We start from the raw sequence: 26,296 nt of genomic DNA on the forward strand, positions 1-26,296 counted from the left end.
GTTCATCAGGCATGTCAGGTCAAAAGGGTAGTAGTGTTCATTTAAAAAAAAAAAAAAAAAAAAAAAAAGTAGGGATATCTTAAGGTTAATGACACAAGCCAAAATTAGCTAACTGACGTCAATGAAGCGCAAAAAGGAAAAATGTTGATGCACAGCATCTCCAAAAGCCTGAGAAAGACAAAAGATAAAAAGGTTTTCTTATTCAGTGTCTTTCAGTATTTAATGTATTTTATGCTCCTTCATGTTCTTTCAACAGCCTCTAAACTTCTGTGTTGTCCAGTGCTTAAGTGGCTCCAGATGGTTGTGGATGGTGCTGCAATACTTGCACTTGGGATCAGGTTCACAAGACAAAGACAACATACAGTGTTAGGCCACACAGGCTGTGCAGGGAAACACAATGAGCACTCTGCTTTGCACATCTGTGAGGTACTTTGGCACCAAGCACAGAGTGAATGTGGTTGAAATCAAAGCACAAACAGGTGGGAGGTTCAGTCAAATGAGGAAGCGCAAATTTACCTGTGGCAATGGGGATGCAGTCTGCTTTTACAAACATTTGAAAAAAGGGGGTCATTCTAAAGAGCTCACTGAATTTGAGTGTGGTACTGTAATAGGATGCCAGTCCTCAATAGCTCAGTTTGTGAAATAGATATTCTACAGGTTGAATCAGTATAACCCGGGCACATGAGAGCTACGGCTTTGCACTCTGTCCTCGCATTTCTTTGGCTAACATAAATACTACCCAGAACATATAAACACAATAATGTAGCTCATTAAACTTTTAAAAGTCGTAAGGATTCAACAAAGGCTCAACTATAAAGTACTGAACTACAGAAGTTCCAGTTCCCTGTAACACATGACTCCTTAACTATGAGATCTAATATTAACCTGCCAGGGGATGCAGCTGCTTGGTGAAGACAACTTCAGAAACCTTTCCCATGAACTTTGACCTCACTAGCACAGTCTGTAAAAAAAGTGTTGGGAGAACCTAAATCGTTATTGGTTTCACCCCACAAGACTCAGCTCACTGTGGCCAGGGTAAAATGGGAGCCTGGGGTTAGTGGGGTCCAGCCACTGCTGGGCAAAGATCAACCCATTTAGGGTACTTAACTGACGTCATTATCCAAGGGATTACTCAGAGGCTGGAGTGCTGCAGTTTTCTGCTTCTTCTGACTTCTTTCATGCATGACTCCAACAATAACAGCAGCAGCAAATCAGCAAACCACACGGCATCAATCTTTCTCTTTGGGGGCGTTTATTGCAATCTGATTGAGTAACAAGCTTGCAACATGAATGAAGATGTGAGAGAGAGGACTAAATGTCAGTCCCATGAAAACAAAATCCAACAGATCAAAATTCAAGCCTGGGGGGGAAATTGAGGATTTTGAAGCCTTGTCTATGTAAATGTAATGCTTGAAAGACCTCAGTGCTGCCTAAATGCTCTCCACTGTAAACAAAACCAAAAAAAATTCACATTTACTTTTCTGGTTCAAAGATGATTTTGCTTCGAGACTACATGAGCACCTGCATTCAAGCTGAAATGTGTGCAGCCATTTTTTCAGCTCACGTGTTTGCCCGTGTATGTGGGACCCAGCCCAAAACACATTTGGTTTAATTTAGAGCTGGAACGCAGTAGTCAATCAGACCCTAATCATGATCTCCAAAAAGACCAAAAAGCTTCAGCGCTTTCATTACTCACAATCTGATTTTCTTTATGGAGCAAGCCAACAGGTGACACTCCACAGACCGTCAGTGTGTACTTTCATATAAACAGTTAAGGCAAAGATTTTAAAAAAGGAACAAAACACAGACCGGGCACACATGCACAAAATCACCCCCGACAAAAAACAACACAAACACATGGACTGTGGTTGGGGATGAATTTCTTGAAAGCAAAATTAAGTTCAGCTGACATCGACAGCTGGAAACCATGTTGTATGACATAATTGTGGGAATAATACCCAAGCTATTTACCTAACACGCACATGCACACGCACGTGCACACACACTACAGAGAGCATAAGGAATAGAGCCAGTGAGGTTGCTGAGGTTGATTGAGAGACCAGAAAAATACTTCTAGCTAACAGTACGTGTTCACCCCCTCAGCCTCAGCATTGGGGGATAAATTCTCTTGGATAGTTTTTTGGGACGTTGTTGAACTACATGGTCAAAGCACAATAAGTCAGATGTAACACCAAGAAATCAATCTCAATTATCCACCAAGTTATATCTCAAAACCTTGACCTGAGAGCAGGCGTGTGGTGTCAAGTTCATGTGAATACAAAAAAATATTTGTTAAAAAGAAATGCCTCGGGAGAGGAAATCAAGGCCAGAAGGACTGCAAATCATTCGGCCTGAAGCACCAACATTTTCTTCAAGGGCCCAGCACACAAAGTCATTCCTGAAACAATGAGAAACCTCAGAGGAGACCAAACAAAGCCTGCAGCAAGGGTCCTTTTTTATTGCTTTTTCTGCAGACGAACTCTGCACAAATATTTGATTGGACATTTCAGGATTCATTGGAGCACCAAGGCCATCGCCATGGCAGCAAGTACAATGTGTACACACCTAATAATCTCCTCTGCAGAAGAACTGAATCTCAAAGCAGAACATTTTTCTGCTCCTGTTAAACCTTCACAAAGCAACAGTAACAGCATATAAAACTGCAGCTAGCAGTGCTTTGTATGTGCACATTCAGCCTCATCATCAAGAACTCACCAGATTTTAAGTCAAAGTTTAAAAACGCGTATTTTGATGTTGGTTTAAGGCTCAATGAGAGGATGAATACCAATTTCAATAATTAAAAAAAAAAATACAAGACAGTAAAATGTTCTTTTCGGCAGAAGCAAGATTTGACATGCTTGGCCGTTATCAAGCATTAGAGCATTTGAAACCCCAAATGTATGATTTTCAAAAACAAACAGTCTGTTGAGGTTGTGCAATGCAGTGCGCACTACTGCACCTAGTGTGGATTACAGTATTTTTCGTTCAGCCTGGACGATAAAGGTGAGGCAGCCAACAAAGACAAACCTGTGAGGACTATTTGCTCACTATTATGTAAGCAATGTGCACCACGCTGAAGACAACAGGAAGAGATTAGTGAAGAAACGTACAGTCTGTGAGCTCAGTGGCTGTATGCAGTAACACTACAGAGGCAGGTGTGTTCCTGATGTGAATCAGACTTTATTACTTCTGCACTGAAAGACAAATGTGACAGCAAGTCAGACAAAACGCAGGTCAGTTCTAAGCTTTGTAACCTACGAACATCTAAGTTTACATTTGCATACACTTTGTTGCACTGATGGGTAGCTTGAGATCTTACCGTAGCTCAAAAAGAACTGCAGCACAAACATGACTCAATTTGGCCCCAAATTCCCTTCACAAACAGCGTGAGAGCTCTTGGATAAGCTGCAGAGCATTTGAGCAAAAAATAAAAAAAAATCTGTTGTGTTGAAATCAGAGACTGTTGATCTGAAATGGTGTACAGATTTCTGTGATTCAGTTCTTGAGAAGAAAGAGAAAACAAGTAGAAATGATCCATAACCTCGAGGCATAAAAGGCAATGCCTTGATCATGGAAAACGCCTGAAGCTATATAAATCTAATGAAGTGAAGCAAATGTAAGCAGAAATTTCAGGGAAGACAAAAATAAAAAGACAAAAAAAACAAGTGAGCAAAGCGCAACAAAACCACCGGTTCTCCCAGTCAGTCAGTCATTTATCCAACCATGAAAGGGGGCCTTTCATAGGAATACCCGGAAAAACAGTCAGAAATAGAAACAAGCAGTTCCTAATGGCTCCTTATCGCTGTTCAGTCGACAGTAAACAGATATCTATGAAAAGGGATTCACGAGAGCACTTGACTGTATCACTCCTTCCCCTCAAGGGAAAAAGGAACCACAAGAAAATAAAGCAACTTTTTAATCCTTAACCTTAAACTAAAATTTCATATTATGTAAGAGACCAAGGTAATAACTCATGCCTTATCAATACAGCCCAGATGCAAAAATCCCAGCCCCCTCTACAAACTACAAGCACATGAACCTACCCCCTACCACCTTCCCATAAGCATGCTGACACTTGAGAGGGCGGCACCTCTCTTAAGCACACAGAAAGCCATCTCGGGTGCATTCAAAGCTCCCAGCTCTATTCTTCTCCGCAGTAAAAGAACTCCCAATTTGAAAGGAGGGAATCGGGCCTCTGCTATTTCATTTAGCATGCCAGACAAGTCTCTGAATCCCTCTTAAACTTCCTAATGTGTAATGAACTTTTGTGAACAAGATACCAAGAAGGACAGTGCATGCCTCAACTTAAAAAGAAAAAAATGAAACAAAAACATGAGTTTAACACTGATGCGCACACTTTCCTTTGCTGCGGTCAGCTCTAGGGAATGACAGAACTGCAGAGCAGAAACATGAAGGGACAGCAGTGATACAGCCATTCTTACGAAGGGGAACACAGCATCCATTCAGTCACAGAAAATACAAAGATGTGCACAAAACACAGAATAAAAAGCTACAGTTGTGTAGAATCTTCAGTACAAACCTGCTGCCGCCAAATCTTTCTCTTCAGACAGCTGCGATCCACCTGCACTACAGCGAGTATGCTGCCGCTGCTGCTCTCTCACTCTCTCCCTCTCTCTAACACGCCTCTCCCATTGAAGCCGAATGCAGTGTAAAACTGTTGCGTCGTCTGCCCTCTTTCTTTCACGCTCCTCCTACAGCATCTTTTTCCCCCCCTTCCTGGAGTTGCTCTTTCTTCCCTACTTAAGCAGGACGCAGTCTGGTACATCTGGCAGAAAATACGACGCATCTGCTGCAGGAGCTGCAGAGGACTGGCTAGCATGCAGAGAGAAGGGGGCTCTGTGAATTCAGCAGGAGGCTGATAGTGACGGAGGGATTGAATATGGAAGGGGGGAGGGGTGAGATGACAGGGTCATTCGCCCCCAGGGGTGCTTCTTTTGTGAAAAAGGTCCAAGACCTCCAAAAGGTGTTTCTTTAGCCATTCCTTCTTTCAAACATTTGTATAGACTGGAACTTGATAACAAAGTGAGTAATGCATAAGACGGAAACTTTAGATGGTTGTGCAATAAATTAAGCTCGCTCCTTCCATTTTTCCTCCTCCCAGTCCCCATTTAACTTCCTTGAAACTTATTAAAACACTAATTTGTATTTATTTTTTAATTCACAAATGTCTCTCTCCTATACTTCCAGTGTTGCCAAATCTTCCCCCTTCCTGCACTACACAGTCCCTCCCTCCTCATTAATCCTCCTGATGACACCAAGCACTTGCTCTGATAGCAGCTCAACTGCCTCATGTGAGGAATCTCCTGTGACACAAAAGAGTTTGGAGGAGCATTTGATCATATAAAGAAAGGAGGGAGGAGCTGCCATTTAGAAATGGCTTTTTAGTTCAGAAATACAATGATGCGCCAAATCGGTCCTTGGCTTTTAAATGAATAGTTGGATAGCAAGTAAAAGCCTTAATATTTAATGATGACGAACACAGAGAGAGATGTTAACAACAACAACAACAACAAGTACTGCGCCTACACTGCTCATGTTCTGACTTCACCCTGGCAGGGTTATCCATGCAAATGAGGACTCATCTTAACCTTCACACTATCCTGACTTCCGTGACTGTGAAGAATCTGTTGCACTGAGCACTTGCATTCCCATGTACTGCACACAACAGATCTTTAAAACGGAACCATTATGCTCCTTTTCATCGCAATTATTTTAGCTTTGCATGATTGACAGTTCAAAACAACCCTTAAGCATGTTACACTGGACTGTTGTGCAGTTTATTCTTTATCAAAAACGTTTATCTCCTCACTTTATTGTTTAATTTGTACTTCTATGGTTAATCCATATATAGTCGACAAAGTAGACTATACAAGTTGAAGAACCATTGCAAAACATTAATACCTGTGCAGGTTGCAATGACAGCAACGTGTAGCTACATTTCTAAGGATGTGCACTTTAGGATATGATATGGTTTTAGAAGAGTTTGACGTCATGATGTGCCTACAGCAATGATTTAACAGAAGTATAATAGTATCCATTTAACTTCCTCTTACATGGTTACTCCTCAGAAAGTTTGACTGGCAGGTTGGCGAGCCATGTTGGCCATATTTGTGATAGCCGCTCAGTCACATCATAAAGTGCATTTAAAGCAGTCTAAAACCTGAGTTTTGGGGTCACGGGGATTATTTAAACAGTTAAAAGTGATCATATGATATAAAAATCAGGAAACGCTTAATCAGTCCCCTTTCAAGACTTTCATTATTAAGATATACATTGTGGAAAAGCATCATGCATGAGACATATTCTAAGGACTGCACAGCAGAGTTAAAATGGGCCTCGTGTAACATCCAACTTCCAACATGTATAGGAAATTGTTGGGGTGTCTAATTTATGGTTTGTCAAAGAAACAAACAAATCCAAATGAATATTTAATTGGTGCTTCTGTGGAAAATGCTTCCATTTGGAGGGTAAAACCTTGGCTTTATTGCTGGCAAACCAAGGCAGACAATAATTATAGGAAACAAAAATACAAGTCCATACCCAGCACAAGAAGCAAATGAGCCAGTTGAGCCTATAAATCAATTTGAAATCAATTATTTGAGCAGAGAGCTGGGATTTATGGGAGAACCAGCCCCAGCAAGCTACTGTATATGCAGCTGTCAGTCTCTGTGGCAGGGATTCCCTGCTTGCTCTGCTGGTCTGTGCAGTGAGTGTGGTTTTACGTTTGTCAAACTACGCCTCGGACAAGCGGATCAATCGTTCATGGCTGAAAGCAGTGAATCCCCACACTGGAAACTATTTTTAAGGAGTAGTGTGTTTATAATGGGTTATGTTGGCAGAAAAATCTTCAGCGTTCATTTCTCTGCAATGAACGCCTCATACATGTATTTGTTAAAACGTTTCTCACAATAAGCCACACATCCATCATTACAACCTTCTCAGACTGGACATACCCGCACCAAAATAAACAACACAGCAGGAGCTGAACACTTGTGCAAGGACCCGTCAGTCTCCGTAGGTAAAAAAGGGGCACACATCTACCTTATTTATAGGATTGATGGCTAGTTCTGTGAATGCTATTTTGCTACGAAGCACTCATGAGTAAAACAGCATGAACTGCTCTAACATGGCAATAAATGTGTAAATCTAGGCTGGTGTGTATCTGTGTTTGCACACCTGTCATCTGTGCATATAAACTGACCAACCCTACATTGCTCGGCTGTCAGTATCAGTCCATTAATCTTGATTTAGCACATAATATTCCTCAGCTCAGAACTGCAGACTCGACCACCAGACAGCTAAGCTTGTTTACATGAATGTCCATGATCCTAATAGTTCACCTCAATGACTGAGCATAGATGAGACACATTTCAAGGGCTCCATCTACATTTAAAGGAAAAGGGAGATAAAGTATAGCTCACTTTGTCACAGTACATGTAAAGCTCATTAACAGCAACTGTTTGATAAGCAGAGAAAGAGGAAACAGACAGTACTCTCCTTCTACTAACAATTTTGTCACAAACCTGCTGATGGTATCGAAGTAAATAGGCATCATTTTTCCTGCCAACATCAAATTCAGAGGTCCACCACCAGTATTCTTAAGCTTTTACTCTCAGGATTTTTCATTCTCTAATCTGGACCAATATTTTGCATTTGAGAACACTGCTGACATTGTACTGGAATGCCATATTTGCCATTTGTTCCATCTTGAGCCACAATAAATGATTCTTGGATATGATCAGCAGTTCTTTCCACTGCTACATGTGACTAATATGCAGCATTTCCTCATCAAAAACAACACAGTTTTGGCCAAGGGCTGTACAAACTACTGGCATAACTAAAGCATCACAAAGAAATTCTTTGAATGTAATAAGAATGTACTTGTTTGAAAAGAATGCAAAGTATGGATATAAATCAGATTAAACGCCTAGAAAAAGAGAGAAGGAAAAAAAAGTGAACCTCTCTACCCAGAATTTAACTTGAGTAAATAAACCTATTCTACTCCCTGCAAACCCAAGAGGATACCAAAGCAACGCAAGTGCTGACGCAAGCTTAAATCCCCTGAAAAACCCAGAGGAAGTGCAAGGATTCACCTGCACAGTCTGCAGTGGTCTACTGGCTTGCGTCCAAAATTAGAAATAAAGCATGGCTGAGAAAAAGCAAAGCAGTGACTATTACAGGGATTTACTGTGTTTGCCGTAGCAAAATATGAGGCGTGTGTTGTCAAACGACTCGGGTAATTAATGCAGAAAGCTGCCATCTACAGTGGAAAATAATGTCTGTGTATGACTGTTTTCACAGGCAAGAAAATGAAGCATAGAAAGGGCTGATACAAGTGTCAGCAGCATAATCGCTTAACATAAAATAATCTCCTAAGAAGCCAAAGAATTTTCTTCTCTTTTAGCCATATATGGTCGGCACCCTCTAATAAATTATTCATTAGCAAAATATTACTTTTTTCTTATAACTGTTATAATTAAACCTGACAAATAGGCCCCAGGCACTCTGCTTTATTAATCACCCAGATGTATTTTTTCCTTGTTTGTTCACAGACTCAGATGAACCGTGTCCTGAGACGACCTTCTCCCCCTGAATGAGGTGTGGAGACGCTTGGTCTATGTGGGGTAGGGACTGGGGGAGGGGGGGGGGGGCTCTGTTTAGTTCCCTGGGTTGACTGCAACATCATGTGACAGGAGTAAACATGGTGACTCACTAATGAGTCCGCGTCTGGCACAAGGTCAGGAGGTGCACATTACGGTCAAAAGATATTTGACAGGGGCTTGAACTCCACAGCGTGAACCTCAGTTTAATCGACTTCTTAGAATAGCACTAAAGCTATGCTGTTAACAGACCAGATCGGTTAAACACATACTACTACCATGCGAAGAAATTACGCAAGCAGTACTTTAACATGTTGTCAAAAAAATGTCAGCTATAGCAAAAAAAAACCCACAAAATTTAATATATGCTGGAAAATATTCAAATTTAATTCCATCTCCCAGTGCGGTCCAGAGGGAGCAGTTTTGACATGAAGCAGATCTCACGCATAACTGAAAGGACTGAGACTGAGAGGCCCAGCCTTCAAGTCTGACTTAAACGGCGACACGAAGGGAGAGATTCAGACAAACACAGATCACTGCCAAACATCGTTACTTACAACACCCACTCCACGGCACATTTCCACTGCCAGCTGCCAGATTCAGTAACAACAATATTAAATAAAAACAACCTATTATTTTATTTTATTTCATTTTAAAATCTGTCCCACATTGTAAATTAATTTCAGATGAGCTATTGGAAAAAAACTGGATTGAACACTTTCAGATGTTTTATGTATGATGACTTAAGAGTATGGCTCTGTTGTGGACAATAATGTGTAATTGTGGCTCTCACTACCCCCTAAATTTGAGCCTATTGGATGGACCGGCTAGTTAAAGAAAAACAATCTTTGGAAGGTGTACTTTTATAGCCAGTTGTAGTAATGTAATTCTCTACTTTTGTACCCTGTAAAAGCAAAAAATTCTAACATTTAAGAGTCAGCTTGGAGATCCGCTCCTTGTTCAGTGCAAAGAATAAAACAAAAAGTTTCAGATTAGAGAGACGTAAAGTATCTGACTGTTTACCAAATCCACTTCAAAAACAGAACTAGGGCAAAGAAATAGAAGATCTAGTACCAGGGGTTTCAAAGTCCAGCAGCATAACAAAGACCACATGCAGTACTATACATTTCATCCACCCACGCTTCGTGGCACACAAAAGCACCACAGAAGCAGACCGAGGGAGCATTCTCTTATATTACTTCTGTTCTAGCAATCACAGCAGAATGACCCTCAATTACACTGACAAATACAGCTGTACAAGTAGAAAAGCAACAGCCACCAAACTAATGATTAAAAAACTATTTACTATTGAAACACACTGGTGGCTATACTGGCTTCAAAACATTGAGAGCCCCCAATTTAGAAGCACTGGAATTTACATGATTTTACAAAAGATGGAAGCTACCAGTCAAGTAAGGTCAAGAAGAGTGCTAATGCATCTGTTTATCGAATCTATTAATCAAGACACACACACAAAAAGTATTTTATGACGCATTTTTCCATTTACAATCGACTGTCAGGTCAGTGAAGCCATCTATCCGATATGGACCTGACCACTGTCAGGTCATGTCAACCTCAGAGCGCTGAGCTGTAACACTCCCGACTCCTCATCTGCCGTTTACTGCAAGTCCATTTTCTGCTCTAGTGTCATGAGGGGGCTCTAATGAAACAGCCTATTGTGCAGGACAGAACTGCACCCTGCCTTTGACACTTCCACAGTGTGCGAGCGTGCTCGTGCACGAATGTGTGTTTGTGTTTTGAAGTGCGCGTCAGTGCGCTCCTACATCCTTGCAAAGCACAAAGCGGTTGTTTGTTGCACTGCAAAAGCCCCACAGGCCACCAGTGCTGAAAGCAGAACTTGTGTCAGTTTGTGACTGTGTTATATGCTTGGCGAAATCTGCTTTTGTATCTATACGAGCAAAATAATGAAGAAATTGATGGCAGCCAATTTGTATTTCCTATGTGCATTTGTGCATGCGGTCAAGATGTGGCCGCATACTCCCAGCCTGCGTTTCACTGGGATGTGACTGATGATTACAAGACCCATCATGTGGCTCTAAACCAAAGATCTGCACCACAAAACCATGGCACACAAACAGACATCCATAAATCTGATCATTTACAGCTGCCAGACCAGACCAGGCCAGACCCCTGTTCTTCCATCTTAGCAAAACTAGCCAAAAAGAAAAAAAAAGCAGAGGTTATCGAATCATATCAAATTTGGCTGTGAAACAATTCAAATAGAGTACATGCACAATCAGGCACAGGCACAAACACAAAGTAAAACAACCAACTCCTCTGGCTGCTGTCAGGACTTATGAGTCACAGAAGAGACAGCTGTTATTCATCAGGGAGACACCCATTCTGATTATAATTAAAACAGTTCATAGCCATAAATCAGCGTGTCAAGTCCTTGGAAAGACCATTTTGATTAATACTGTTAAACATGGTCATCGCAAATCTGTCCATGCCGACAGACAGTGCAGCCAGCACAGGGAGAAAAAAAAATGCATCTCTTACCTATTACAGTGTCTTTTCACTCAACTTCAAAACCTATTCAAGCACCTCAAAAATCAATACACAGTTCCACCAAAGGAAGAGGATTGTAGTAAGCTCTGCCCCGCTATGCTGTAGGGCTGGGTTGAACATCATTATATCATTATCTATGTCAGATATGCCCAGCCTTTTGTGATTTCCACCAAAGACTCTCCCTGAAAGTTCAAGAACTGCATGGGTTTTTAAATTTCCACCATCTATAAAATCCATCTTTGGTTGAATGCTTGCAGGTTTAGATTTCCTGCCCATGCCCAATAACAGCTGGCCATCTCTGCAGTGAGAATTGTTAAAATCATATAATTCAAACCTCCTTTATCCTGAAGATTCACCGAATTCTAAACTGAACCCAGCTTAGCATGTGTTTGGACTTGTCTTTGACTGGGAAAGTGTCAGAAATAATGGAAAAAGAATGGATGTGTGCCATCAACTTTGTCCATCTTTAAGGAGATGTATCACTATACAGTTTTTAAATAGAGCAAGAAAAGTGTTGTTTGCTTTTGAAATCATAGTTTTAAGCATCAAAATCCAAATTAGAAAAAAAATAGATACATTTTCATATTGACGTCTACAACAGTTGGCAGAAATGTTAGGCTGACTTAATATCAGATATGATTACAGCACTCTACCCCTAAAAGTAGATGGATTTAAATGTAAATTCTAACAATGTAAATGAAATGCAGGTGTCTGTGTATATGCCTCGCCAGTTTTTGGATCAATTTTTATCAGCTAAAACTACAAAATTCATTCACAAAGTAACTGGAATACAAAAACCAAGTTAGGCTGTTAAACCATATCTCTGTATATTCTTCCTTGAACCTTAGTGGGCAATAACAAGATACTTGGACAGTGAACCAAGGCTTTCCAAAACAAGAGAACGTAGAACTAAGCAAACCACTGCACTGACATGTCCTCATCACCTAGGACTAACATATCACAGTGCACGTTGTGATCAGGGTGAGGTACCACAGATAGGTCTGAACACCGCACACCCTTTACTGAAGGAAATGTAAAGGAAGAAATGGGAACCAATCTTCAAAAATATGTTTTTAGATCAAAAGTTGCTGGAGACGAGTGCCATTTACAGCACACTGGTCAATCCATGTCCACATGGAAACTTTCAGTCTTAGCATTACTGCTCCTATAAATACTCGGGTCTTGTGCTTTGTTTTTTTGAGCTACTTCGCTTATCAACCTTTCTGTGCTGACGCTCTCACTGTCATTGGGCAGCTCGGGTTTTATACTTCTGTCACTGTTGTTACAAAGACCTCGACTATTAGGAGATGCCAACTGTTTCTATGACTTTCAGCCACTTATAGAAACAGTCATATTATACTGGTTTACAAAGAGACAGGACAGATGTAAAAACATTCTCAAGGTATTAAATTTGCTGTACAAATAAGTCAAATGAAGAGCAAGAAATATTAATTAAAACCATTTTCCTTAGTTTACTTACCACATTGTTGTGCACCCATTTCACAACAGCCTCTATTAACGTTTGCAAGAATCTAAATGATGCTAGTGTCTCTCATAGCTCGTCTCCTCTGCGGTGTGCTGTGACATCGCTGAATTTTTTTAATCATCTTTTAGAGAGATCTTACAGCCACCCGTATTACATCACTGCTCTCTTAGCAGAATTGAAAAGCTGCGTTTTTCCCTCAAAGCTGGGAGGCGCCCAAAACCTCTGATGATAAATACATCACCACATGCACGCTGATTGTCGTTTATGTCTACTCAGCAGCAAGAACATACAGAACAGTGACATTTTTTAATTTTGCCACACGTTTGCCATATTTACTCGTTAGGCAAGAATATGCCAGTGTTTACTCCTTGAGGCATTTCCCCAGAGGCCAAAAATGTTAATAACTCTTGTGCTGGATAACAGGGAAGGCCAAAAACCTGGACTTCAGCCTTGTTGATTAACAGATTCATTATTACAAGAAAATGCAATTACAAAGATGCTTACTACAGTTCAATAGTGTATATTACTTCTGAATTCCTGCTGCAGGATAAACAAAATCGCAGAAAGCACTATGAAACTCATTAAAGGATTACATCGACAGACGTTAATCCACTTTCTATTGTGGTATAATTTATAAATGGAGCATTAGAAGCTTAGCCAGATGGCTTAGCTGCAGTTTGCACTTTAAATGGCAAATATGTCCAAATCACAAAGCTGTCAGCAAGGGATTCCCACTGGAGCTGAATCCTTGTCAAGAACAGTACTAAATCAGTTGGTACAAGAGAATTATTGGAATGAAGAAAAGAGCTACACCAACGGGGGAGGGGGGGGGTTAAACAAATTTTAATGCAAACAAAATTTTAGCTGCTCAAATGTTGCTTGGACATTGAATATGGGGGTTTGGTAAAACAAATGTAAAAGAAAATGTACATTAGAAGGATAATAGTGGATAATATTATCCAGCAGTGCTCAGAGATAAGCACATACTCTAAAGTACTTTTGTGTCTGCAGTTAAACTTGCTGGGACCTGAAATGTTCTCATACAGGAATTAAAGAACCAGACTAGTGTCACTTAAGATCTTAGCACAGACGACTTGGTATGTAACACTTTGAGACACACCAGCAATCAGAGCTACGCTGACTTCTTCTGACCTTACAAGCTCTGGGCCTGGGAAATCTGCCCAACTACATCTGAGAGAGATCCTTTAAAAATATCTGACAGAGAAAGAGGGAGAGCGACAGGGTAAGATAAGACTGAGGTGCATAACGAGAGACAGATCAAGTAAAGACATACAGAGTGAAAGAGGAGTGAGTGAGAGGAGGGAGATCTTGTGTCACTCGTACGTCAACGGCCCAAAACAGAAAGCACAAAGCACACCACTGCTGTAAACACAGAAAAAGATCCTTTCATTTATCAGATAGGAAAGAATCAGACTGTGGCTAGGAGATCAAAACTCTTGGGAGTTCCCTAAAATTCAATGAGTCACAAACATACTACAGATCAACAGTGTTACAGTGCTGAGCCAAAAGAAATTGTTTTAAATATAATTAACAAGAAACACAAAACTTTTGTCTTACATATGGATGGCTGGAATCAGCTTTTAGTGGCTCTGATCCAATAATATCTTTAGGATTTGGAGAAATACCTCCAAACTGCTGCTGCTCTGCTGTTAGTTTCCTCCACATTACGTCAGCTTTGGGTGATGACATAGATACAGAATAAAGAACTCGAATGAATAGATCGGATCACTGATCATCTCATGTCACCAAAATCCAGCTTTCTGGGCTAGTATCAGACTGATATCCGATCCACTACTGTCAAATTCCTAGAATTGAATGAATTCTAGTTTGTCAGTTACCAAGTAATTAACTACATCAAGGTTTCCTTACTTAAGAATAAATATTAAAGATTCAAAAATGTTTTCGACATCAGTGAAAACATCCACAGGCACAATGTAGTTATTGTGTTTCTGTGACACAGCTGCATTAGGTGACTATTGGATCAGGATTGGCTTTCAAACTAAAAGCAATACTGCCATATGGCACCCACAAACTCAAACTACAGGGGACAGGCACACGATGCTTCCATCAGAAGACTTGGAAAAAAGCTTTGTAGTTTCAAATTCTGAAGATGGTCAAACATCCTGAAGAATTATTGGCCAAACTGAACAAAACCCATTTTAGAGTGAAAAGGGGTTCTGTGGGCTTCTGTGGACAGTGGAAGTTTATTCGAGATAACAAAATTCTAGGAAATTAGGACTATTATTTGAAAACAGAAGAACGGCAACCACCAACCACGAGCTTTATTTATAACCAGGAATCATATTTGAGGTTTTGAACTGGAAAATCTACACAAAACCAGAAAAGTTTCTAATGTGTGTCCAGTATGTAGACAGTTGTATATATTTATTAAAAAAAAAAAAAAAAAAAAAAAAAAAAGACCCCGACTGTGTTTGTCGGGAAATTAGATTCATAAAAGATTCATTAATATTGGTTACAAACTAAAAGAAATCACGCCACTTCATAAAAAGTGCAAAAGCTTTAGCACTGTAGCCTATGCAATCATCCTTATTAGTTGTAAGATTTTAAAACTCCTAATGGAAGTAAAATACACACAAGGTCTCCACTATAAAGCTGGTACCGACTTAAAATTGCACTGGAGCAGAAAAACAAGAGTGACAAATAGGCTTAAAAATTATCAGTCACTAAAAGTGGAAGCAAACTACGCGTTAACAGCCTAAATACACATTAAAGGTGATTAAAATTTGAGCTACTTTGCAGAAGAGAAAGGTCTGGTGCCATTTTCTCTACAGAATGACTTTGAGCACATAAAAAGTCTGGCCACAAGTTTACCACTGACCAAAGCTGTGTTACTAAGTCAAGGCTCTCCACAAACCTTTCAGTATTACACTCCATGTACCTCCCTTTGTCCTTGATAAAACCATAGAGGAGGGTGGAGGCATCTGGACTACATACTGAAAAAAATAAGAACTTTCCATTTCACTCAACACTACATTTAAGACTTTATTCACCATCCTCTGTTCTGTGTAAAATAATACTCAAAGCAGCGCTGTGGAGTTTATGCAGTGAACAGGTGTTGCGAAAGCTTAAATGGTGCATGCTGATGTCAAATTTCTTACCTCTCTAGGGACTGGCCGAGGTAATGACGTCTCGCCAACTAGGACAAAAACAAACACAAAAACTTTTTTTTTTTACTTTCTACCTCCAAGTTTAGTAAAACTCTGAGCCACATTGCGAGTCTGTGGTGAGGACATCTGACACAGAGGCTGATGCACGCAACTGGTTTAAACATTTACTCATTGTGCGCTTATGAAGTCTGTAATCCTGAAGTACAAATACAGCAAATTAGCCAGGAATGAGTGAAACAAACCTAAAATCAAAGGTAGACAGCTCTCACAATCAAGTAATAAAGTCTACTTTTTCCCCCTCAAGCCTGAAGCCTTTTCATTATCCCATCTGAGTAATTTAACATACTCCCAAAAATCCAAACAAAAAAGAAGACATTTAATTTTAGCTAAAATCTGAGCTGTCTCATGGACTTCCCTCAGGAATGGTCACAATGTGTTAAACTAGGCTGAAGAAGCAGAAGCAGCAGAAGAAGCAGCAGCAGAAGAAGCAGAACAAGAAGCAGAAGCAGAACAAGAAGAACAAGACTAGTTCTGGAGTCTAGATTAAGCAGCCTTAGGAGCAAGGGGTAACATCTGGGGCTGAAAACAGCCACTTGAGGCTGCCCTCAAAAGCCAATTGATCCCCAAAGATTTTACGATTAAAATACCCAACTCCATACATGAATGTAATATTTTTATAGTCCGGTACAAAAATTGATTTGGGTCTCTAGTGAATTTGCTCAAGTCCACGAAGAGGTGCCTTTCTGTATTATTCACCGATATGGATCCAGTTGATGCTTAAAGTTAGGGGCATGACTGCTTCACCTGACACGAGTAAATTGCTATCTAGAAGGCCGCACCTTCAGTAATTCAAGTCACTGAATTGGACCTCTGCACTGTTTTTTGTGCTGTTGATAACTTTAGAGTACTTTTAATTGAATTATCTGTCAAATATCATGGCTGGCTGTGGTGACTGTTTTACTTTCCATGCTTTTAGGGGTTTATACTGAGACGTCCGTGACCTTGTATCTAACTCATCTAGAACTCATTATTGTGCATGTATGAGCAATTGCACTGGTCTCAGTGTGTGTTCTAGGTCACAGCGGTCAGCAGTTTCCAACATAGAGACTAGGCTGTGCCTCTGTACTGTAATAGCGGCTACACCAAGCAGCAGGAGGCCTGAGGGACACGGTTTGCCTTTGATAGACATCTATGTCATCTGCATAAACACCAACTGTGTCAACACCGGGGAGCATGGGTCACTGTAGAAGAACGCGAGTGCAGACTGACAGCATGTTGAATGTGTTTTTGCTAAGTGCTGCGCCTGAATTCCATTCCAATGACAACTGGTTACTGGGAATTTGGGGAGTGACGCAAAATATCACATCAAAAACATTACAAAAGTGTAACATAAATATGGAACAAGGTAGTGCGAAAACATTGGGAACATTTAGGCTTGGTCGGTGCTTATTTAGATCAACATGTAACTGTAACTTAAGTAGGCCTGAGAATAACTTTTAGAGTACCCCAATTTCCTTACCTGGATGATTGATCATGCATCAAGACGTTTTGGAGTATTTTTATGTTTATGGGATTATCTACCCAATAGTATGGTCTCCTATGAGGTACAGGCCATCCAAGAAGTCTTTCTTCAACTTTGATGAATGAAATTCTAACATTGTTTTCTAGTTACTTTGTAATGCTCTACAGGTACCCATGTTTGTGTGTTATATGCCAACTAAGCTTGCAAGTAATATTTATAATAAAGCACTGCTAACTTAGTACTCTATCCCAATGTTTCCCAACCACTGTGCGAAGATTATCTGGTTCCACCTGATTAGTACTCCAAGTGATTATCGTGAGTAACGGGCAGAACAGTTACATTCTCTTCCACTAGAGGGCAGTGCAACTACCTGCTATCATTAAATGAAAAAAGACGAAGAAGAAATGACGTAATAGACATGCTGTAAGAGGACGCGTGATTGCAATAGATAAATATTTGAAAAGAAAAAGTAGTCGATCTGATCTGGGTCCTGGAAAATTCCGACCCAGATGAAGGACCTACCATGAATACCGGTCAGAATAAAGCCAAAAAGGGTATACTGGGGACAAACAGAGCCCATTCCACAATCCCTGGTGCACAGGGAAAAATTATGAATATGCTTTTTGTGATATTTTTGTTTGTTGGTGTGATGTATGATTTTTCTAATGTGAAATATATGTGCTGTGCATCCGAAAGGTTGTGAAACACAGCTCTATCCTCTAATCGAAATATGGCCATGTTTGGCTCCAGAAACATCAAAATGGTAAAGGACAGTTCTTAGAGATCTCTGCTTGGATTATTTCTTTTACTGTTCAGTTAAAACCAATCAGTCTTTGACCTGTGCATAGCATCATCGCCTTTCAGTGATGTGTGGTTGGATTTTTCTGTACGCAAGTTTGTTGGCTGAACTTTTTCTAAGCAGCCAAACTACAGAAATGTAGAAACTGTCACAACCACTATAAATCCAATATTAAATTTCATACAGCGAGTCGATCACTGCCTCACACGATTGTGAATGTTGGACTGTCAGTCTCAGACGAAGAAGAGGAGTTCCTACTGTCTAGATTACCTAACTGTGGACACAATGACTGGAATTGTCAGCTGGTTCTAGAAATATGTATTGTTGGAGCACTGCATGAGGCTGTATAAATGTAAAAAGCACCAGATTTTACAGTAGTTATGGAAACACATCTGTCCAGGTTGGCTGACTGAACAGGAATTGAAACCACCTGGTTGAAATGTTTTTTGTGTTAGTGGAGCTGGAGAAAGGAGTTTTCCTCCAGTTCTCAGGTGTGGACTGACATGAGAAGTGTGAGAAGCATGAATCTCATTGACAGAGAGTCTGTACTCTTTCACAGCTCCGATGGTGAACTTCTTTTTAAAAAAAAAAAAAAAAAAAGCAGAGAAGTCAGCAGACCACCGAGTTCTTTGGCTGAGTGATCCGACAGAAGTCCAGGGTTCTTTATTTAGACCTAGGTATTTATCTACCCTAACTCTAGTAGCGCAGCAAAGCCAATGATTTACCTAAACCTTGGCTATTGTGCTTCCACAGTTTAACACCGTCAGCAGAAATAATAATTTGCATTAGAGAAATGGAACTAGCAGAAAGAACTGCTTCAAGTCATTAACAATGCCCGGCACTGTACTTAACATACTAATCATTTTTTCCTTGGGTGACATGCAGGGACAGTTACATAACCGTTTTTGCTCACCACTGTGGTGGCCCTACTGATTGGGAGGATGTGACTGTCCAACCACGCAGCATGACCCCCTTTAGCCTTATTACATAAAGTCCAGACAAATTAAGTGCAACTTTTTAACCATTTGCTGCTTTAACCTTATTAAGGGAGGTTACTAATGAAGTTTTTTAACCAATTTTAGGTCACTTCTAATGGAGTGATAGCACCTCCAGGTCATCAGCCATTATAGAGACCTCTTTATTTAAAAATAAATAACATTTTAAAAAATGGACAAGATGAGAGAGAACTTTGCTTGTAGACTTGTTAGTTTTGCAGCAGTTACACAACAACTCATTACTCTGATTTTGTCAAAAGCTTAGAGAGATGAGTGAAAACCCCAATGGAAGTCTGACAGTCTTTAAATTCAGACTCATGAAGAAGAGGACAGGTGTTCCCTCTACAGCTATCGACCCGATTTAGCCACATTGGGAGTAGACAGCCAGAAATCAGGGCACACAACAAAGCAAAAAAAAAACCTGTCAAATCCTGAGGACAACCTAAAGGAAATGCTGGCATGCATTAAGATTTGTTTATTTTCACCATCGGTTTCAGAACAGATGGCTGATAAGGCAGGCTGTCAGAACTGTGCCCGTTCAGCAGGATGCAGCAGCAGATGACAGTTTTTAAAAATGTTATTCGGATGTAAGACATAAACCCATTTATCCAAGTAAACACACATGGACTTGTGCAGCTTTGTTAACTGACTACAAGTACGCAAGCCTTTACCTTTTCTTCAGTTTCTACAACTGATTTAATTACAGTACACAGAATTACCCTCTAGTATTCTCAAATTAAATCAAGGGAAATAAAATTAGAAGAGACATATTACATTTAGCTTGCTTAACTTTCACTCTTAATTGTTCTCCTTGAGTTCCAACAGCAGTTTGTCAGATGGTGCGTTACTGACGTGTGTGGATAAATTCTTCCACAGCTGTGCTAATACTGTGTTGACATTTAAAAAAATGAAGACAATAAAGTCGTTTTTCACATCCAGTCATTCATTTCCAATCTGTTCAGCTGAAAAAAAAAAAAAAAAACAAAACAAAAAACAAAAAAAACAAAACCTACCACCACCAACAACAATCACAACCACAACCCCTGAACTGAACAGTTTTCTCCACCTTCTTTTTGCAAAAATGTCACACCTGATGTAAGCATCAGATGTGCAAACAATTTGAGGGGCGTTATCTTGATTCCCACTCTGAGTTATGAGTTTGAAGTTCAGGAATTTACTAAAATACTTCTACGATCCACTCTTTACCGCAGCCCACTACAGAACTTGCCTCTAGTATACTCTACTTCATGCTTATCCCTATGATAGAGTACAAGTTGTTTTTGAAACCCATTCCTTAATCTGTTGACCACAGTCAAAATTTCAAAATCACTTAAGCCCATTTTAAATGTTTCAGAAGTAGCAATATCTAAATATGACATCAGACATGCCAAAACAGAGTTTTATTTCCTTTTGGATATTATGTTCTCCATTAGTCAAAAGATTGAGGATATAATTTAGTCCACTCTTAGAAAGTGTACAGGTAAACATGCCTTTCCACTCATGCTGAACACTGAAAGCACTTCTTCAATACAACCCACATTCATTTATATTGCTCTTTATTTCATACACTTTTTAAATCAAACATGCACAAACTTCCCAGAGTGTTTTTCAGAGGTTCAGTATCTTGCCCATGAAAGTTTTAACACGAGGACTGGAGGAATATTAGGATTAGTAAACTACTAACTCTTCCTCCTGAGCCACAGCTGCCCCTTGGTTTCTTTCAGTTTAATACAACCCTGACTCATGACCTCAAAAAATATAAATATATACATAAAAACTAAATATTAGAGTGAAGTTATACTCAACTACACCTATGCGTTTTATAATTCGACTAGTCAAAATGAACAATGTGAATGCTCGCATCAATAAACATGCCCCACCCAAACGGAACAGTTCTCCTTCAACACAAGGCAAACCAGTTTTCATTAATTAAGCATCAGATGAATCCCGTGTGGGCTACGAAACAGCTCCAAACACTAGCAACACAAACTCATAACGGCTTATGCAGTGTTAAAGAAAATCTTTTTCATCACTTTAAGACTCCACAACAGCATTTATTCAATAAGAAACTCACTGACCAATGATATTATCATGTTCATGAACTTATAAGATAAACTTTCAAGACTAATATTGTTAAATGTTGTCCATTGTTCTTGTGCAGTGTCAGAGCCCTCTGTTGCTCTCTCAGGTTCATCTTGTGTTCGTTGTTGGCAGTCAGCCACACTCACAAAGCCCATCTGAACAGATCAGACAGCTGCTTTAACAGGAAGAGAGTCATGCTGAAAGATGGGTTCAGGCAAAGTACATGACAAACACCATCCTGGATACAACCCCAATAAGCACTCATTTGTTACAGTTTATTTTATTAACAATAACAACTCCAAAATGCGATACACTGTTAATCCCAGTAGATAAACTCTCCTCTTTGTTTAGGCGAGAGGTCAGGCTCAGACGTGCATCAGCTGAAGCTGATGTGCATTCAAATGAAACACAGAGATGTCTTGCTCAAGGGCATTTAAGCAGTACTTAATGAGAGCGCCATTCTGGTTAAAACAATGATCTGACACTTTGAACAGATATCAGTCTTAAGTTGGCGGGTCTATTCAGTCTTTACTACGCCATGTATCAGCAGCTGTGCACCAGCTAGGACAGCATGGAGGAAGTTGCAGAGGATCAGTAATTTGGACATACTTCATATTTGTTACATCAACAGCTTTTCTTTGTATGAATGATTCTTTTCCCCTTTATTTTTATTTTTTTATTTTTTTTTTTAAGCTAAATTGCAAGTTGGCTAACCCAAAATGAAAACCCGATCCTAATGATGCTTTCAGAGCTGGCTCTTGCTCGCTCTCACTCTCGCTAATATTCCATTAAACACTCGTCAGCAAGCACTTAATGGGACATGATGTGCTGTCATCAATTCATTTAATATCATTATATCATCTGATATAAACTTCATTGCTTCACACTAACAAGAGTGCAAATAAATTAGGTGAATAACGATAATACCTTTTTCATTATTTTTTCCACTGAATTTATCTTTGGCCTGTTGTCACTGGTATCAAATATTTGTTAGTACATTTTTAGCCAATAAATACCATTTTGGTAAATTTATATTCTTGGATACATTTGTTACAAATTTATTTTCTAGAGTTAGGAAAGTAATTTCAAGCCTGATGTTCCCTTAAAAATAAAAGAATGACCTTCAGCTGCTTTGTCAGAATGAGGAACATAGTTCATCTATTTAACACTGGCACCGGATCAGTCCTCTCTATCAGCAGATACCCAAAGTCAAGGTATCTGCGTCATATTGGCTCCATCAAAATTGGATTATTTCTCCCCAAATCAATGAATGAGTTAGCTGATTGATGCATTTTTCCAAGACATTATAACATTACCTATCCTAATAAGTTCAACTAAGCTTCAACTTACAGCCTGTGAGCAGATGTGCTTTTGATTTTATTTTGAAGATGGTTGTAAGATGGACATTCCTAAGATTTTCAAGCTCTGCTAATGAAAAGATTTCCACTAAAACTCAACACTAAAATGACCAAGACTGATCTCTCCTGCCAACACATATATATCCAAACAATCTGGAATTTTACAAGCACATTTATACATAAAACATAAAGCTGTTTTGTTAAATATTATGACTTAAAAGTGCCCAGTTAGACACTAAAAGCACAATAGCCAACATGGAAGTTAGTTTTTCAGTTGTCCTTTGTTATAATACAGAGCAAAATGTTTACCGTTTGAGATGGGGTTTTCCCCTTTTAAACACACGACATTAAAACTGCATTAAAAGAGTTTTAAAAACTCCCCCCCCCTCTAGATTCTTGCGAAAGTCATTTCCAGCAAGTATTTGGCATTCACTGTATTATTGGTGCTCTCATTATGTCCATGATGGAAATGTTTTGGACTTGAAAAGTTAAACTCACTCCCACACAGATGTGTCACAGATCGATTTGTCATGATTTCCCCTTACTGTGATGTTCCACAGGCCATGAAACAGACTTTTCAGGCACAATAAAACAGATTGAGATTCAAACTACTGACAACTGTAGCAACACTGCTTTGAGCACAAGACAAATGACACTCGTGCAAGTTCAAAACAATTGTTCTTGAAACCCCATACTGTGTTACCGGCCCATCAAGGGCTCAGAGACACAGTTTGCGGGTATCACACGAACGTGTTGTGTTTGTTTAACCTCACACCCAAAACATATCAGTAACCATCCTGAAAGGACGGAACAAAAGACGGTCCCTGCCAGAGATTTCCTCTGCTGAGGTAGAGGAAATACAACATTCCCATACTTCTCATCCTGTGACAAGAGTCCAAACATGTGACACAACACCACATACATCTGATAGGGTATCGCCTCTCGACTGCAACAGATACATCCTCAGTGGAAACACTGTCTGAGAGTGAGAACTGATAACTGTTTGTCATCTGTTTAAAATGCTTAAAGGAAAAACAGGCTCAAATTATTTTTATGATTTAATCAAAGTTTAATATGGACTACTTCACAGTACTGCTGGGAACTACAAAAAGAGCATATTTGCCCCATATTGTTTTCTCTTTATTGGCTTCCTGTTAAACTTAAAACCGGATTTAAAACCACATCATCCCAACAGAGTACTTTGAAAAATATTCCTAGGAACCACAAGAACAAAGTAGAATGGAAGCAGAGCCTACAGCTTTCAGGCCCCCCTTTTATGGAAACAGTTCCCAGTTTGGATTTAGGAGAGCAGATTAGATTAGGCTCAACTTTGATAAAACTTGTTCAGGTGACCCTGATCTACCTCACCGAGCATGTCTTCTTCACTCACTCTTTGTTTATACACCACTCTGCATTTATTCATTAGCTATTGTTAATCTCTGGCTCTCTAACAGTCCATCTTCCTTCCCTCACCCCCAAGCAACCCGTCCCTGAGCCTGGTGCTGTGAGAGTTTCTTCCTGTCAAAGGAGACTTTGTCTTTTCCACTGTCACCAAATGCTTCCTCTCATGTGGTCTGTCTGTCTGTCTTTATGTCTGTAAAAAGCTGAACTGAAAATTACCTTTAAAAAACAAACAAACAAAACCTTCACAAAAAGGTTATACTATAAAACAATGTCCAAATGCTACTACAGTCTATACCACACAATATAGTGTCTTCTCCTAGCATACACAGTGCCCAAGGGACTGTGTCCAGGGAGGAGACAAATACGTTGGGGGTTGCACAATAAAGGGCATCCGCCATAAAAATCTACCAACTGAGCTACAAGCTGTGTAAACCCCTTCATAATAAGGAAGCCATTAAGTAAAGTAAGTAGCTCGTGTTGGATAAATAATGGATAAAATAAATAATTTATAATGATTAAGCCACCTGTAAAACATCATTATGCATCTTCTGAACCACTATCATTGATTGAACTTAAAGATTTTGTATGTTATTAGTGAAAGACATTTATACAATCTAAACAGTACCTGGTCATCCTAATTTCTTTACTTATACTTAAAACTGAAGGTGCAACACAATAATTCTGGCTTAGCTAGTGATGAGAAATAAAATTTGTGCTAAGAAAAACAGAACAAGACAACTCACAAATCTAAAATGACATATCTACATGACTTAACAGACTGAAATATAAATGCAGCGTTTCCTCAATCTTTGCTTAATGACTTTAGGGTGGATCTTTTCTTTATAAAAGGGCAATGTTGCAATCAGAATACACAGGATATTATGCAATATTGCTTCTTAAGTAACTTAAACTCATAAGATATAGCAAACACTGGATGTGATGGAGTGCAATCTGTTATCTTGCGACAGCCTGTTTATTTCTCTTCCGTCTCAGCAGGTTTCCCTCTATAATGACTGAGAGACTAATACGGGCAAACAATCCCACAGCCAGTAAGATCTACAACAGATAGAATAGCTTGGTGAGCCTGTGCTGCAACACAACAGATCCATATATTTGTTTGCACTTTTAATTTTCAGTTAGTATTAACCAAATTTCAGAAACCCATGGACAAATTAAAGATGTAAAACTAGCATCTAAAAAGTAAGAAGCACCATCAGCAAGAACAGAAACATAAAAATGTGCAGTTTACTTAAATTTAAAGGGAACCCAGGTGTATACACATCAATGTGCTGTTCAAATACACAAACATGTAAAAGTGTGTAATGTGCAAACAAACACAAGCCATGCGCTCACACAAACTACCCTAAAAACGTGCTGTCGGGGCTAGTGAACAGAATGCATTACTAATGACATGCAGCAGCCCTCCAGCAAAGCTAATGCAGAGCAACAACAGCAGTGTAAAAAAAACGCACTGCTCCTGTACATACAGTACTGTGATTTGTCTTGCAGAAACATTGACCTCGATACCAGACTGAGGTGGGAGTTCAGAATGAGGTAAGGTCCCAGCTTTAGTAATGACATCAAAGCGCACCTAAAACCCTCTGAAATATTACACTGTATTTGTACTGGAGCTCTTGAGGACAAACTTAAAAGTTGTTTTAATGATAGCCTGAGCTGACCAAGTATTCGCTTTCAGGAAACTGTCAGATTTAAGGTAGAGTGCAGGTGATGAGCTACGTGCCTCTGTACATGTAAATTGGTTTTTCCTCCCTCTTCAACTTCTTTTCCTCCATCAAGTTACACCCGGACACTTTACCAGGGTTTAAACATGCAAAAATATGCTGTTGCTTAAATTTCAGTGAGTCCTTTCATAGCTATCTGACGTGTACACATTGTTCCAATGCATTCTGCATTTAGGGAATTTCAAAGACATTTTTGGACACATGGGAACTTTTTTGACACTTTACCTGTGAGAACGTAGATGTCCAACACAGTCGGATAAAAAAAGGAAATAGTCTGCCGGCATCCTAACAAAAAGTGTGTATGAGGTTCAGCTGCACTCATGTTAGAACAGAACTGGCAACTGTGCAGAGAATTCACAGCAAACAAGCAGGTGCAGCGGGTGTCACTCCTGCATGCCCAACCTACCCTCTAAATAAATCTGAGTATAGAGCTTGGTATAGTGACGTCATCCGCGACTACATTATGGAACCATTGTTTACGCAAATCCAAGCAGACAATGGAATACATGGAGGTAGACGCTGCTTTTGAGTTTGAAAGTTAAATTGTGGAGATTGCTGTGTTGTAAAATTACACAACTGCACATTTGAGTAAGGTGGAAGCAGCAACAA

General features: G+C 39.6%; 1 protein-coding gene across 3 annotated transcripts in view; it reads right to left on the bottom strand.

The window, feature by feature from the left end:
• add3a (adducin 3 (gamma) a) overlaps nt 1-26,296 on the bottom strand; it is a 103,420-nt gene that overhangs the window by 66,793 nt on the left and 10,331 nt on the right. Inside the window, exon 1 of one of the 3 annotated variants that reach the window (XM_063476615.1) lies at nt 15,777-15,796. The exons of 1 other annotated variant lie outside the window; for it this stretch is intronic. The gene's annotated coding sequence lies outside the window, so the exon portion shown is untranslated. Of the gene's footprint in view, nt 1-4,540; nt 4,755-15,776; nt 15,797-26,296 lie in introns of those variants that run through there. One more of the 3 variants, XM_063476613.1, reaches the window with a different exon arrangement.

The sequence above is a fragment of the Pelmatolapia mariae genome, linkage group LG6 (genome assembly GCF_036321145.2).
Source record: "Pelmatolapia mariae isolate MD_Pm_ZW linkage group LG6, Pm_UMD_F_2, whole genome shotgun sequence".
Classification (NCBI taxonomy): Eukaryota; Metazoa; Chordata; class Actinopteri; order Cichliformes; family Cichlidae; genus Pelmatolapia; species Pelmatolapia mariae.